Raw genomic sequence first — 7,717 nt, forward strand, 5'->3', positions numbered from 1 at the left:
GTTGGCTCCTGAAAAGGTTGGTGATTATAGACCAATTTGTTTGACTGGGATGAGACTCAAGTTTTTATCTAAGATGGCTGCTAATAGGTTTCAAAGGATAATTATGAAATGTATTCACAAAAATCAGTATGGTTTCATAAAAAAGCAGAACAATCCAAGACTATATTGGTTGGTCCCTTGAGTACTTGCACCAATGTCACCAATCAAAGAGACCAATTGTTATTCTTAAATTGGACTTTGAGAAGGCCTTTGATTCCATTCAGCATGAAGCTATTTTGCAGATCTTGAAGTATAAAGGATTTAATGAGAAATGGATTTCTTGGGTCAAGCAGCTGCTTTCCACTGGAACATCTTCAGTTCTCTTGAATGGAGTACCAGGTAGACAACTGCTTTGTAAAAAGAGTGTTAGACAGGGAGATTGCCTCTCACCCTTGCTGTTTGTTATTGTTGATGACTTATTGCAATAAGTAGTTAATGATATGTTCAGAAAGGGCATTCTTCGATTGTCTATACCATGTCATGACCAAGATTATCCAATAGTGCAATATGTAGATGATACTCTCATAATCCTGTCAGCAGACAGAACTTAGTTGCTTGCTTTAAAAGATATGCTTCATGTTTTCTCCACCTCAACTGGCTTAGTGGTTAACTATCACAAATCATCCATGGTTCCCAATAATGTTGATGAGGATATAACCACTAGTTTGGTTGCTGATTTTGGATGTCAAGCTGGGAAAATGCCCTTTACATATCTAGGACTGCCAGTGGGTACTACTAGGCCGAAAATGGTTGATTTCATGCCTCTTGTAGATTGCATGAACAGAAGAATGACAGCAAGCTCTTCCTTCCTCAATCAGGGTGAAAGACTTCAGTTTTTGAATTTTGCCCTGTCATCCATGCCCATTTTTTATCTTGGCAGTTTGCTAGTTCCCCTTGGAATTTTAAAGCAATTGGAGGGGATCCAGAGGCAATGTTTATAGAGAAAGCATAGAGATAAGCCTTCCCCATCTTTGGCAGTCTGGGACCTAATTTGTAGACCCAAAAGCAAAGGGGGATTGGGAATTTTGAATCTGGGTGTCCAGAATATTGCCCTATTGCTCAAACATATGCACAAATTTTTAAATAGGAGGGATCTGCCATGGGTCTCTCTTATTTGGGATACATATTATCATGGAAGAGTGCCACAGGGTACAGCCAGCTGTGGTTCTTTCTCGTGGAAGGATATATGCAAATTGCTGGATCATAAATACAACATGGGTACAAATCAACTCTGGAGATTCAACTCTGTTTTAGTCTGACAAATGGAAGATTGGTGATTCTATGGCCCCTCTACAATCAAGGTTTCCAAGGTTATTTTCCTATGTGAGAGATCCTTGGATAACAGTGTCTGAAGCCTTTCAAACACATGATATTGCTCAGATGTTTCACCTACCTTTGTCTAAACAGGCATATCAGGAATATATGTCAATCCAGACTTTGATGACCACCCACAGCAGAGATGTGCGTGTAAAAGATATCGGGTATTGTCAAGGGACATGCAATGCTTTTAAACCCAAGTTGTTCTATTCTTTCATGCATTCTAGTTTGCCATACAACCCTCTGCTGTATTGGATCTGGAAATCATCCTGCACAATGAAAATTAAAGTGTTTGCCTGGATGTTAATCATGGATAGGCTTAACACTAAGGATATGGTTGAAAGAAGGCACTGGCATTTAGATGATGAAGTGAATTGTGTTCTTTGTCCACTGTTGACAAGAGAAACCAGGGATCACTTATTTTTCCACTATAATTTCAGTGTGAGAGTATGGAATTATCTTCAAATCTCATGGTCTTAGGGAGATGATATGAACACCATTGTGCTGCAAGCTAGACAAGACTATGCAAAACCTTTTTTCACTGGTGGTCTTTGTTGCATGCTGGAACATTTGGGTAATCACAAATGCAAAGGTGTTTAGGCATGAACGGCCTAGTTTTAATAAATGGAGAAGTGCTTTCATCCATGATATCACTCTCATGCAGCATAGAGTTAAACATAGATTTAGAGAATAGTTACTGAGATGGATTTCCTTTCTACCTCCTTGAGGTCTTGTTTACTGGTTACCACTTGTAATCCATGTACATTGTAACTTCTGTTCTTAATAAAGTTTAAATGCGGTGGGGGGTTTTCCCTACAGTTTCTAGTCAAAAAAAACATGGTACCAACATCACTCAGGCTTTGGACTTGTCAAGGTTCTAAGTCAGTTATGATAATGAGAATAAGCGCATGGAGCAGCCAAACCCGGTACCTTTTAGCCTTGAATCGCCTCGTAGGCAAAGGACATCCTCTCCCGCGCCACCCGATTCGACTACACCGATGATGCGCGCTCCTCCTGGGGCGAACATTGAAAGTGAAGAAGGAGAGTGTCTGGTGTTGCAGTCGCTGGCCTCAATCCACTAGAAAAAAGATGAGGTAGACAAATCCAGCACTAGCGGTGTTGATACTTCCCATGGTGATAAAGCCGACAAGGGTGGATCTTCCCAGGCTCAAGGGCAACAAGAGAATCCCAGTTGAACCACTATTGAGGACTCGGCAACCACTATTACCAAGGAGAACCTGGCTGGTCCTGCGTAGTCGGAATAATTTTCTTCTTCACAAAACAATATCATTTGGCTCGTGTGGCATGTAATAGGGCTAGAAAACTTTTAAGTCCCTTCTTGGATGATGTGGCTAGGCAGTTAGAATATTTTGTGATGCACTGTTTGCTACATCCATTTTGAATTCTGGCTATGATAGCTCTTATATATAATTGTGTTTATCATAGCTTACCATAGAACTAGTTAAGGCTCGCTAAGCTTTTAACAGTTTAAATGTTATAAAAAAATTGAAATAAATAGTGGAGCACCACTATGATGTGACAAGATGATCCAACAGTGTGATTGTGAAAATATGCATTTATGTGTCCTCGGCAAAAAAATAATCATTCCAGCTCACTACGACATATATATATATATATAATGAACTATTTGATTAGTTTTTGTCTAGGATACATACAGTCGTATTTTTTCAATCACTTCCTTGGATCATGTTATATTATAGGCATGTTGCTTCAGTATTTTTTTCAAGATTTTTAGAAACTTTTTCACCGTCGAAAACTTGAACTAGTTCTGTGGCAAGCTATGATAGAATATCCTAGCTCCTATATATATAGGGTGGGTCTATTCTAATAACACCCTTTAAGACCTTATTCTAATAACACTTCTGCCTTATTCTAATAACACCCCGACTAACCCACGCAAACCGAACCGCGCGTAAAAAAGAAACCCACCCACCTCCCCCCACTCCTCCCCGATCCCCTCCACCTTCTTCCTCCCACGCCTCAGCCCCCGATCCACCAACCCACCGCCGCCCCACCAGGCCGGCCAACTACCACCACCGGTGCTCCGCCCAACCGCCCCACCTTCGCCGGCGCGCCCCTCCCTGCCCGACACCGCCTTTCTGGATGGAGCGCCCCCCAACTCCGGCCTCGCGCCACCCAGGGACTCCCCGGCCTCCCACCGCCCCGGTCGCCCTCACCTGCTACTGCGACGGCCGGATCAGCCACCACAGCAGCCCCACTGACCGGCGCTCCGCACCTCCTTCGCCGTCGCGCCGTGCCACCCACCGCCCCAACCGCCACCTCCCCTGGGTAGCCGCGCCGCCACCTTCCCCCGTGCCGCCAGCCTCCCCCGTGATCACCACCACACCCCTCACCCACGCGCCTTCGCCTCCTCCCCCCCCCCCCCCCCCCCCCCCCCCCCGCCCGCCGTCCAATCAACAGATCCGAGCGTCCGCCGGTCCCCAACGTCCTCTGGATCGGGCGACCATGGAGGGATGATGTGTGGGGTGAGGTCCGGCAGTGCTCCTGCGTTGACGACGATGGGGCGGCCCCCTCTATCGGCGCCATGGATGGCCTACGCAGCCAACACAGACGCGGCCTCGATCTGGGGTACCTCCACAGCGGCCTCGAGCGTCGCAGTGTTCCGACGAAGCAGCTCTGACTGGGTGGATTTGGAACTGCAGTCCACATCGCACAGAGGAGTGCCCCACTTCCTCCTCTCCATGCAGTCCACTGTCAAAGCCAAGGGACTTGCCGTCCCGGGGGCATCAGAGGCAGCTGGCTTCAAAGATTGGAGGGGGTTCGGTTATCTCGGCGGTCAGCGACGAGGGATCCGAGGCAGCCACCGCGCCGACAGCCCCGTGCAGCTCAGTTGGCAAGCCCGTGCAGCTCGGTTGCCACGGCCGACCTCCAAAGCCTCCTCCCCAACCCCGACACTGGACGGCGCCGCCCCGCCATCCCTTCACCGTGATGTAGCTCCGTCGTGCGTTGTCAAGGCGAGGTACTCACTCCCCTCTTCCATTTGCTCCTTTACCTTTCCCTTCCCTTCCCTTCCCTCATACGATAGATTCCCTTCCTTGAGCAGGCTACTTCTCCACCCCCTGGACTCGAAGGATCTGGCCTGATGCGGTTTCGTCAAGCGCCGCCATGGAGGATACAAGTCTCGGGTCCTTCTTCTTCCCAGGTCGCCACTGCTCCGACGCCATGGAAGGTATAACCCCCCTCCTCTCTCTCTCTCTCTCTCTCTCTCTCTCTCTCTCTCTCTCTCTCTCTCTCTCTCTCTGCGCATGGGTCATCGAATTTGCTTGCTACCAAAACATTAGACAGGACAAGTCAAGAAAACTGAACCTTTCTTCAGAGGAGAGGAGGGGGGGAAGTTTGATATTTTTCAGTAGAAAACTTTGACACCAGCGGAAATGCCAAGCTGATTAGGCATAGGAATCCAATACATCCTGATTAGGAAGAGCGCACTAGTAATTGCAGCAGACTTGACTTTGCACTTGTACGTACAGACGGATGAATATATGCATCACTCTTTGTTTGGCATGTCAAAACTGAGACATGCAGATCCATTCATTTGTTGTAAGCATCACCGATGTAGATCAGTTCCTAATGTAGATTTGGGTTTGGACACAGTAGAAACAACACACGCAACTTGACTTGATTCAGTCGGTTAATTTTACTGCTGTAGGTCGTGATGCATGTCATCCCTTCACTGTGATACACGTCTTTCCTTCAACCGACGACAGTCGCGGCAGTGCACTCGTCCCTCTCTCTTCCAGTGGAGTTTGGAGTTTGCTATGTGTCGTTCTTCCGGTTGAATTTGTAGGTTTTTTCCAGTTAATTTTTTAAAAGGAAATCAGTTTCTTTTCCTGAGGTGTGCAGTTTACTTGTGCATATTTTCATATAATTTTGCACTTACTCCTGAAGTGCACTCGATGTGGTCCGCTCTAACAGTTCCCGCAGTTTAGATGGGAGCTTGATGAGGTTCTCATTCAAAATGCACTACTCGACAGCGGTTCAGCAACTCATCCCATGCAGCTCGGTTCGCACAAGCGTGCGGTTTGGTATATAGCCCTATGCAGCTCAATGTGGTGGCGTACAGTTTGTGCATGTTTTTTTACTGCAAGTTGTGCATCGTGCAGTTTGATCTCGGCCACCACCATCTCGTTGTTCCTGCCCTTGCGACGCGGAGGCCGCAGTCCACCCGACGTTGCGCTGCAGTCCGCTCCCAGCCCCTTATCTACAAGTTTGTGGTGAAAAAATTGTGGTTCACGTTGTTGTGTTGGAGAGATCTACAAGATACTCGTTCAATTTTACTTTTTCAGGTTTTGCTTGGCAAAAAATTTCAGTTCTCCCATTCAGATTCTTTTTTGGGCGTTCTGATATCCAGTGTAGTGCGTGTGAGGTACAAAAAATGTGGTCCATATTATTCAACTTGTGTGTGATGCGAGCTGACTGTGCATATTTGTGACGCCCCCGATTCAATCGTACACTAATCATGCACGCAAATGTGTACGATCAAGATCGGGGACTCACGGGAAGATATCACAACACAACTCTACAACATAAATAAGTCATACAAGCATCATAATACAAGCCAGGGGCCTCGAAGGCTCGAATACAAGTGCTTGATCACAGACGAGTCAGCGGAAGCAACAATATCTGAGTACAGACATAAGTTAAACAAGTTTGCCTTAAGAAGGCTAGCACAAACTGGGATACAGATCGAAAGAGGCGCAGGCCTCCTGCCTGGGATCCTCCTAACTACTCCTGGTCGTCGTCAGCGGGCTGCACGTAGTAGTAGGCACCTCCATTGTAGTAGGAGTCGTCGTCGACGGTAGCGTCTGGCTCCTGGACTCCAGCATCTGGTTGCGACAACCAGGTAGAAAGGAAAGGGGGAAAAGAGGGAGAAAAGCAACCGTGAGTACTCATCCAAAGTACTCGCAAGCAAGGAGCTACACTACATATGCATGGGTATATGTGTAAAAGGCCATATCAGTGGACTGAACTGCAGAATGCCAGAATAAGAGGGGGATAGCTAATCCTGTCAAAGACTACGCTTCTGGCAGCCTCCATCTTGCAGCATGTAGAAGAGAGTAGATTGAAGTCCTCCAAGTAGCATCGCATAGCATAATCCTACCCGGCGATCCCCTCCTCGTCGCCCTGTTAGAGAGCGATCACCGGGTTATATCTGGCACTTAGAAGGGTGTGTTTTATTAAGTATCTGGTTCTAATTGTCATAAGGTCAAGGTACAACTCCGGGTCGTCCTTTTACCGAGAGACACGGCTATTCGAATAGATAAACTTCCCTGCAGGGGTGCACCACATAACCCAACACGCTCGATCCCATTTGGCCGGACACACTTTTCTGGGTCATGCCCGGCCGCGGAAGATCAACACGTCACAGCCCCACCTAGGCACAATAGAGAGGTCAGCACGCCGGTCTAAATCCTATGCGCGCAGGGGTCTGGGCCCTTCGCCCATTGCACACCTGCACGTTGCGTACGCGGCCGGAAGCAGACCTAGCCCCTTAATACAAGTGCGAGCTTACGGTCCAATGCGGCGGCGTGCCACTCAGTCGCTGACATCAAAAAGAGCTTCGGCTGATACCACGACGCCGAGTGCCCATAACTATTCCCGCGTAGTTGGTTAGTGTGTATAGACCAAATGGCCAGACTCAGATCAAATACCAAGAACTCGTTAAGCGTGTTATTTTGAAGTAACCGCGGACGCCGTCCAGGGCCAGGCCCACCTCTCGCCTAGGTGGTCTCAACCTGCTCTGTCGCTCCACCACAAAGATCCACTCGCGGGTACTCCTACGAGCCGACCCAACTTTAGTCACCACAGGTATCATGTATAGAGTATATAAGTATATACCCGTGATCACCGCCCAAGTGATCACGGCCCGATAGTATAGCACAGCAGACGGACAAGAATGTAGGGCCATTGATGGAAAACTAGCATCCTATACTAAGCATCTAGGATTGCAGGTAAAGGTAACAACAGTAGTAGCAAGGACAGGCTATGCATCAGGATAGGATTAACGGAAAGCAGTAACATGCTACACTACTCTAATGCAAGCAGTATAGAGAAGAATAGGCGATATCTGGTGATCAAGGGGGGCTTGCCTGATTGCTCTGGCAAGAAGGAGGGGTCGTCAACAGCGTAGTCGGTCGGGGCACCAGCAGCGGTGTCGGTCTCATGGTCTACCGGAGAGAAGAGGGGGAAGAAACAATGAATACAATGCAAACCGATGCATGACATGACAAAGCGTGATGCTAGGTGTTCCCTAACGCGGTAGTAGGTGATACCGGCGAAGGGGGGAAACATCCGGGAAAGTATTCCCAATGTTTCGCGT

General features: G+C 47.8%; 1 long non-coding RNA gene across 2 annotated transcripts; it reads left to right on the top strand.

The window, feature by feature from the left end:
* The first annotated feature begins 3,216 nt into the window (after positions 1-3,216).
* LOC109775866 (uncharacterized) lies at positions 3,217-5,793 on the top strand. 2 transcript variants are annotated; one of them, XR_002235904.4, is made up of 3 exons: positions 3,217-4,357; positions 4,442-4,567; positions 5,048-5,793. It is a non-coding gene; the product is annotated as an uncharacterized lncRNA (long non-coding RNA). The 2 variants fall into 2 exon arrangements; XR_012187604.1 differs by having other exon boundaries at positions 3,281-4,357; positions 4,442-5,793.
* Positions 5,794-7,717: the final 1,924 nt, after the last annotated feature.

The sequence above is a fragment of the Aegilops tauschii genome, chromosome 6 (genome assembly GCF_002575655.3).
Source record: "Aegilops tauschii subsp. strangulata cultivar AL8/78 chromosome 6, Aet v6.0, whole genome shotgun sequence".
Taxonomy (NCBI): domain Eukaryota; kingdom Viridiplantae; phylum Streptophyta; class Magnoliopsida; order Poales; family Poaceae; genus Aegilops; species Aegilops tauschii.